Here is an 8938-nt window from a genome sequence, read left to right as displayed (position 1 = left end):
AAGCCATTGCTCATTTACCATTCCAAAAATTGTAGGGCCCCTAAGAATAATGCTATATCTACTCAGCCCGTGCTCGGAACATGGAACAACAAAGCCTAAATGACAGAACATCTCTTTGCAATGTGGTTCACAAGAAAATTTTAAGACCACTGTTGACACTGACTACTGAGGCAGAAAGATTCCTTTTAAGATAGATTGACTGCTCATTGACGATGCACCTGGTCACCCAAGAGCTCTGGTGGAAATGTGTAAGGAGATTAAGGCCTACTTTCTTTTTTTTTTTTAATTTTAGTTATTTATTCATGAGAGACACACAGAGAGAGGCAGAGACAGAGGCAGAGGAAGAAGCAGGCTCCATGCCAGGAGCCCGATGTGGGACTCGATCCCGGGTCTTCAGGATCACGCCCTGGGCCAAAGGCAGACACTCAACCTCTGAGCCACCCAGACTTCCCTAATGCCTACTTTCATGCTAACAACATCCACTCTGCAGCCCACGGATCAAGGAGTAATCTTGACTTTCAAGTCTTATTATTTAAGAAATATGATTGTTTTTGTACCATTTTGTAAGGCCCAAGCTGCCATTGATAGTGATTCATCTAATGGATCTGAGCAAAGTAAATTGAAACCCTTCCTGAAAAGATTCACCATTTTAGATGCCATTAAAAACGTTCACAATTCATGGGAAGAGGTCAAAATATCAACATTAACAGAAGTTTGATTCCAACCCTCGTGGATGACTTGGGGGAGAAGGAAGAAAGGAAGTAACTGCAGATATGGTGGAAATAGAACTAGAATGAGAAGTGGGGCCTGAAGATATGACTGGCAGCAATCTCATGATAATACTTTAATAGATGAGTTGTTGCTTCATATGGTTGAACCCCTCTATGTGGCAAATTTCATCGCTGTTGTCCTATTTTAAGAAATTGCCATGGTCACCCTATCCTTCAACAACCACTACCCTAGTCAGTCAGGAGCCTTCAACATTAAGGCAAGACCCTCCACCAGCCAAAAGAATGTACTTGCTGAAATCCCAGATGATGGTTTTCATTTTTTTAGCAAGAATGTATTTTTATTTATGTACATTATAATTTTAGATGCAATGCTATTGCACACTTAGTAGACTACAGTACAGTGTAAACCAAACTTTTATACTGAGAAACTAAAAAAATTCATTGAGTTTATTACCGAGTAGAGAATAAATTGCCCAGAAACTAAACATGAAGAGAGCAGAGTTCAGCTCGCTTCTTGCATGGACATTATTATTGACCATATGCCCAATCAATGAAGTGAAGAAAAAGCTCTAGATGCATTTCCATAAACTTCCAAGCCTCCTCTCTTCTGATGATGTCAACATGAGAATAGCTGCTGGTGAATCTTTGGGACTTATGTTTGAATTGGCCAGAGGGATGGAGAGTGACTTTTTTTTATGAAGACATGGAATCTTTGACTCAGATGCTTAGGGCTTTGGCTACAGATGGAAGTAAGCACCGTGCCAAAGTGGACAAGAGAAAGCAGCGGTCAGTGTTCAGAGACATCCTGAGGGCAGTGGAGGAACGGGATTTTCCAACAGAAACTGTTAAATTTGATCCTGAACGAATGTATATTGATTGCTGGGTCAAAAAACACACCTATGACACCTTTAAGGAAGTTCTTGGATCAGGGATGCAGTATCAATGAATTCCTTCGTAATGTATTTGAGCTTGGACCCCCCGTGATGCTTGATGCTGCAACACTTAAAACAATGAAGATCTCTTGTTTTGAAAGGCACCTGTATAACTCTGCAGCCTTCAAAGCTCGAACAAAAGCTCGAAGCAAATGTCGAGATAAGAGAGCAGATGTTGGAGAATTCTTCTAGATTTTCAGCACTTAACGACCACTTTCTAATATATATATATTTTAATTTCTAATGTATTTAAACTAGAGACAGTTTTTATCTTGGGTCAACATAGATAGCTTTTGTAGCAGGGGTTATATTATAATTTAATGTACAATATTGCAAATGGTGAGTTCTGATTATTAAATATTCTCTGTAAATCATAAAACATAAAGTGTAAAAAATTATTTTATAATGAGAAACTAAAAAAATTATTATACTGAGAAACTAAAAAAATTCATTGAGTTTATTACCAAGTAGAGATAAATTGCCCAGAAACTCAACATGAAGAGAGCAAGGTTCAGACCATCATAACTTTCTCTGTTAGCAAGGACTCAATAAGCCCCTGAAAGCAAAGGGGATTGTCTCCATGGAATTTGCACCCAGTTGAAATTGGGATCTGTAGTGGTAGGTGATGTAAATAAATCTTGTTGAGTGATCTAAGAAACCTGTGGAAATAAAGATAATCCAAATGGGGATAAATAGAAGCAGTTCAGAGATTGTTGCAAGGGAGTCAGCCATTATCACTTACATTCGACAGAGACTCCCAAGGAAAGCAGGAAAGTGGAAAAGCTCTAATATTCAAAAAGATGGAAGACTTCATCCTTGAAGTCCGCGGATAGTTGGCATGGGGAAGCTAGAGATTGGTTAATTAGAAGTGTTGCATCTTATGCGATTAATTTGAGGAGCATATTTGCCTTTCTCTGGCTTGTGCTGAGTTGGAAGTAGAAGAAGGGAGGAATGAAATATTGGGAAATTGACAGTCACTGACAAGGTTTTGGTCAAAACCTTCACTCACTGAATTCTGGGCTGATTGCAGAGATTATGAGTTAGAGTTCTTTTTTCATATATGATCTGGCTACTGTCCATTTGTGTATTCACTTTTTCACAAATATTCTAATGTCAATTTCTTTATCTCCTGACTTCTAAGTCTTGACAAAATGTTAGTACTTGATCAACAAGTTATTATTAAGATTTCAAAATAATTTTTCTGCCCTGTATAATCATTATAAGAGAAAAATTTGTCAACTTCTGCACTTCTTGTATATATTTAGGATTTCCACTGATGTTTTAAGTAGCAGAGTGGAAAATACATAGCAGACTCAAATTCCTACCTAGCCACTTAGAAGCAGAAGAATGCTCAAGCTTCTTAACTATAGCCTTGGCTCCTTTAATGTAATATAAAGATGATATGCTAATCGCTTCCCAAGATTGTTCTCATGAGGCAGATCTTTTCTCCTTTATGCCACATTTATACTACTGCAGCATCCTTGGAATCATGTATCTTTGATATAAATTGTATTGATTGGCTATATGACACTCTAATTCACTCAGACATTCCCTTACTGTGAGGTCTTACATTTTTTTTCTCATTTTCCCCCCACTATTAAAGACTGAAAAGCTTGTTTTGCTATCCATGTTTTCTTCTTTGGAATTAATGTCCTTTGGATACAGAGTTCTATGATTAAGATTACTAGTTCACAACATATGAAAGTATGTTTCATAAAATACACCGCCAATATTTCCCCCAGTGTCTTCTAGTGTTTTAAGATCCACTTGAATCAAAAGTTGACTGAAAAAAAAAAAAGATGACTCTATGAAAAAAATGAAAGACCAGAAACCATAAATGACCAAAACCTCTTTCTTATTTGACCATCTCATTATAATTTATAAGAGGGGGAAGAGAGAAACACACTAAATAGATTTATATGAATAAGATTTATTTTGAATAATAGAATTTAAAATGGAAGTCCTTAATGTGAAACCATTTTGCATGTAATTAAGCTAGGTACAAAAGTAGCAGGTTGATGATGTTAACAATTCTTTAAGGCTGTATGAGGAGGAATTTCTTTAAATCTTGTCAGTGTCATTTATTTTTTATTTTAAATTTACTCATGAGAGACACAGAGAGAGAGGCAGAGACACAGGCAGAGGGAGAAGGGGCTCCCTGTAGGGACCCGATGCAGGACTTGATCCCAGGACCCTGAGATCACAACCTGAGCCAAAGGCAGGTGCTCAACCGCTGAGCCACCCAGGCGTCCTTATTCAGATGCTTCTTATCCTCAGAATCGTATGCACTATAGGTTTGGACGAATATATAAGGAAATGCATCCACCACTACAGTATCCTACAGATGAGTTCCATTGCCATGAAAACCATCTGTGTTCTCCTATTCCTTCCACCCTCCCTCCAGTCCTTGACAACCTCTTTTTACTGTTTCCGCAGTTTTGCCTTTGCCAGAATGACATCTAGCTGGAATCGTACAGTATGTAGCCTTTTCACATTGGCTTCTTTCACTTAGTAATGTGCATTTCAGTTTCTTCCATGTCTTTTCATGGTTAATAGCGCATTTCTTTTTAGCACTGAACAATATTCTGTGTGGACGTACCACAGTATCCATTTACCTACTGAAGGACATCTTGGTTGCTCCCAAGTTTTGGCATTTACGGATAAAGCTGCTATAAATGTTCATGTGCAAGATTTTTCATGGACATAAGTTTTCAACTCCTTTACATAAATACCAAGGAGTGTGATTACCGGGTTATATGGTAAGAGTATGTTTAGTTTTGTAAGAAGCTGATAAACTGTCATCCGGAGTGGCTATGCTGCTCTGCCTTCCCACGGGCAATAAATGAGAATTTCTTTTGCTCCACATCCTCACCTGCGTTTGATCTTGTCAGTGTTCTGGGTTTGGTTCTAATAGGTGCTGATCTCTTTATTGTTTTCATCAACATACTTTAGATAGGTAGATAGATAGGTATAAACTATATGCTTTCCTAAGGCATCTAAGAAAAACTCTTGGAGTGGAGAGGTGCTCCATGTTGTCGAACCAAGACTTATTTATCTAAAATGCGTAAACTTTTCTCTTAGTATTTTAGCAATTTCCTGTAGACCAAATCAAAGTATCAGGGTTTAAAAAATTAGAAGTATTCTTGATGCTATTCTGGTAGACTTTTATGATGATATTAAGAAAAGTTTTGAAAAAAGATTAAGAGATCTATACATTTCCACTAATTTTTTTTTTAATGACAGCAGAGTAGATGGACAAATGAATGGAATAGAATAGGAAGTTTAGAAACACATCCAAATATATATGAGAATCAGTATTGAATCATGATGAAAATCCAAATTAGTAGGGAAAGCTCAATTGTCCGTAAGTGCTGGCCCCGATCTTTAGTAGTGAACCATGCCTGGACTCTTAGAGTATGGTTCTTTTAGGGTACAACGAAGTGTTCAGGTATTGTTTCCAAAGCATTCATTTATTTCAGTCAGAACTTTATGTGGAGCTCAGATCATCACCCAGACCTTCATGCTAGATTCCCTTTGGACACCTTTGTTCTTCTTGCTAAGAAATCAGGGCTGTGACTAGGATGAGGGAATTACAACACTTAGGGTGCAAATCCAAGGAGTGCTAATAGGGCCCAGCTGAAGTGATCAGATTCAGATAGTATTGCAAAAAGGCATCAGTCTCTTTCTTTTCTCCTAGATGGTCTCCCAAGACTGAAAATTCCTGTGTCATTTTCCTCCAGGGCAGCGGGGGACTACTACTTCCCTTAGGTCCCCACTACTAAGGTCAGCTACTCAAGTTCTGAGTTTGATAAGTATTAAAAAACCCCAGGTGGCTTCTTGTATCTGTACCTGTTTCAGGAGAGGCTGTCATAATTTTCAAGGTTCAACAGGATTCTCTGAATCTAGAGGACCTAAATCTCTTAGGGAAGGTTCATTCAAACCCACACATGTATCACAATCCAAGAATAAAAGGTGGTTTCCACCTTCCCAAACAATTGGGAGGATCGACCTGGAGATTGAGCATTATTCTCCCAAAGATCACCTGGTTTGGAATGTGAATGGACAGAGTGGGAATAGTTTTCCACATCAGTCTTGACTTCTGTTAGCTGTCTTCCATTAGCATGATGGCCACTGTTAACAGAGACCCTAAAGTTTCTTATATGCAATCACAAATCTATTATCTAATGGCTTATAATATATGTAATTCTAGTTACAAGCAATGTAGTAGTGGAGTGCAATTTGAGAAATGATAAACCAAAGCAATAAGCCATCTAATAAGTAATATTAGGATTTAAACCCTTGTGAAAATCTCACAAAAATATTTGTATATGTTATGTCATTAAATCCCTACGACAACACTTGGGAGTTAGGAAGGTCAGGCAAAAGTCACATCTTACAAAAGCCGAAGAGAAAATACTTGACCAAGAAAAAATAGCTATGTGCCTAGACTAATCTTCAGGACTTCAGGATCTTTCCACCATATCATGTCACCCTGGTTGATTTAATGAAATGTACTGCCCTCAATTCAGGACCACTTGATGACAATTTTTCACTTAAATGCTAATATAAAGCTAGTGTAGCTCAGAAATTTGAAGTCTATAGAAATTATATGCCAATTTTATATACTTATTATTAATAGTTATGAGCTTCTGTCCTGTTATGAGAAATATGAGTGTTATGTATTATGGTTGGTACATTATATCAGTATTAAAATAGCAATGTTATTTATGACATTTTTTCCTATGTGAAAATATCCCATGTGATATCCCAGAAAAAAATAATAAAGAAGACCCAAATATTTATTTCAAACATAGCTATCAGTGAAACTTCTGATTGTTGGTTCTGCCAAAGATCTAGAAAGTAAGATTATAAAAGTTTTCATAATAAAAGAGCTATTTAAAAATCAATATGTAAATTTCATTTGCTTAAAATTCTACAATTTATGATTATGTAAGATGTTCATTGTGAGATTCTGAAATAACAACGTCCGAAGAGAAATTTAGTTTCAGAAGTTCATTAAATCCATATGGTGTCTTTGTATGAATTAGCAAATAAGTAAGTGTTATTTGTTTCTATGTAATTACAAACAGTGGATTTGTTATAAAATGGGTTTGTTATTTTTAAAACAAATTCTTATAATAAATGATATCAATTTATTCATAATAAAAGCATCTGTCTATTTAAACTGAAACTGTAAACAAACACAAAGCAATATGAACTTCAATAAAAAAATGTCAGGATATGAGTATGTGTGTATATATATATATGAAATGCTTCACTTCACGAATTTGCGTGTCATCTTTGCACAGGGGCAAAGCTAATCTCTCCATATCATTCCAATTTTAGTATATGTGCTGCCAAAGCGAGCACTGTCAGGTTACATTTTTAATTTATCTTAAGTTGGAAAAGCAATTCCATATTGAGAATCACAAGTTCTTTTGTATATTGTTACATTAACAATCTATTAACCTTTCTCTTTCATAAATTGGAGAGAATGAGTTGTTTTCATTAGAACAAAATATATGTCTTCCATTTGTTGGCTAATTGTCTTTTTTTTTTTATTATTGGTGTTCAATTTACTAACATACAGAATAACACCCAGTGCCCGTCACCCATTCACTCCCACCCCCCGCCCTCCTCCCCTTCTACCACCCCTAGTTCGTTTCCCAGAGTTAGCAGTCTTTACGTTCTGTCTCCCTTTCTGATATTTCCCACACATTTCTTCTCCCTTCCCTTATTTTCCCTTTCACTATTATTTATATTCCCCAAATGAATGAGAACATATAATGTTTGTCCTTCTCCGACTGACTTACTTCACTCAGCATAATACCCTCCAGTTCCATCCACGTTGAAGCAAATGGTGGGTATTTGTCATTTCTAATAGCTGAGGAATATTCCATTGTATACATAAACCACATCTTCTTTATCCATTCATCTTTCGTTGGACACCGAGGCTCCTTCCACAGTTTGGCTATAGTGGCCATTGCTGCTAGAAACATCGGGGTGCAGGTGTCCCGGCGTTTCATTGCATTTGTATCTTTGGGGTAAATCCCCAACAGTGCAATTGCTGGGTCGTAGGGCAGGTATATTTTTAACTGTTTGAGGAACCTCCACACAGTTTTCCAGAGTGGCTGCACCAGTTCACATTCCCACCAACAGTGCAGGAGGGTTCCCTTTTCTCCGCATCCTCTCCAACATTTGTTGTTTCCTGCCTTGTTAATTTTCCCCATTCTCACTGGTGTGAGGTGGTATCTCATTGTAGTTTTGATTTGTATTTCCCTGATGGCAAGTGATGCAGAGCATTTTCTCATATGCATGTTGGCCATGTCTATGTCTTCCTCTGTGAGATTTCTGTTCATGTCTTTTGCCCATTTCATGATTGGATTGTTTGTTTCTTTGGTGTTGAGTTTAATAAGTTCTTTATAGATCTTGGAAACTAGCCCTTTATCTGATATGTCATTTGCAAATATCTTCTCCCATTCTGTAGGTTGTCTTTGAGTTTTGTTGACTGTATCCTTTGCTGTGCAAAAGCTTCTTATCTTGATGAAGTCCCAATAGTTCATTTTTGCTTTTGTTTCTTTTGCCTTTGTGGATGTATCTTGCAAGAAGTTACTATGGCCGAGTTCAAAAAGGGTGTTGCCTGTGTTCTTCTCTAGGATTTTGATGGAATCTTGTCTCACGTTTAGATCTTTCATCCATTTTGAGTTTATCTTTGTGTATGGTGAAAGAGAGTGGTCTAGTTTCATTCTTCTGCATGTGGATGTCCAATTTTCCCAGCACCATTTATTGAAGAGACTGTCTTTCTCCAATGTGATTCATCATATCAGCAAGAGAAAAACCAAGAACCATATGATCCTCTCATTGGATGCAGAGAAAGCATTTGACAAAATACAGCATCCATTCCTGATTAAAACTCTTCAGAGTGTAGGGATAGAGGGAACATTCCTCGACATCTTAAAAGCCATCTATGAAAAGCCCACAGCAAATATCATTCTCAATGGGGAAGCACTGGGAGCCTTTCCCCTAAGATCAGGAACAAGACAGGGATGTCCACTCTCACCACTGCTATTCAACATAGTACTGGAAGTCCTAGCCTCAGCAATCAGACAACAAAAAGACATTAAAGGCATTCAAATTGGCAAAGAAGAAGTCAAACTCTCTCTCTTCGCCGATGACATGATACTCTACATAGAAAACCCAAAAGTCTCCACCCCAAGATTGCTAGAACTCATACAGCAATTCGGTAGCGTGGCAGGATACAAAATCAATGCCCAG

The 8938-nt window shown here is 37.4% G+C and overlaps 1 non-coding gene and 1 pseudogene across 1 annotated transcript; one reads left to right on the top strand and one right to left on the bottom strand.

The window, feature by feature from the left end:
- Positions 1-1202: 1202 nt before the first annotated feature.
- Positions 1203-2010, top strand: LOC125752499 (interferon-related developmental regulator 1-like; annotated as a pseudogene).
- Positions 2011-6927: 4917 nt separating this feature from the next.
- On the bottom strand, positions 6928-7033 carry LOC112670924 (U6 spliceosomal RNA). The gene has a single exon (XR_003143302.3). It is a non-coding gene; the product is annotated as a U6 spliceosomal RNA (small nuclear RNA).
- Positions 7034-8938: the final 1905 nt, after the last annotated feature.

This window comes from Canis lupus, chromosome 14 (assembly GCF_003254725.2).
Source record: "Canis lupus dingo isolate Sandy chromosome 14, ASM325472v2, whole genome shotgun sequence".
In the NCBI taxonomy this organism is placed as follows: domain Eukaryota; kingdom Metazoa; phylum Chordata; class Mammalia; order Carnivora; family Canidae; genus Canis; species Canis lupus.
The sequence above is the reverse complement of the archived record's forward strand: the minus strand, read 5'-3'. Positions and strand labels throughout refer to the sequence as shown.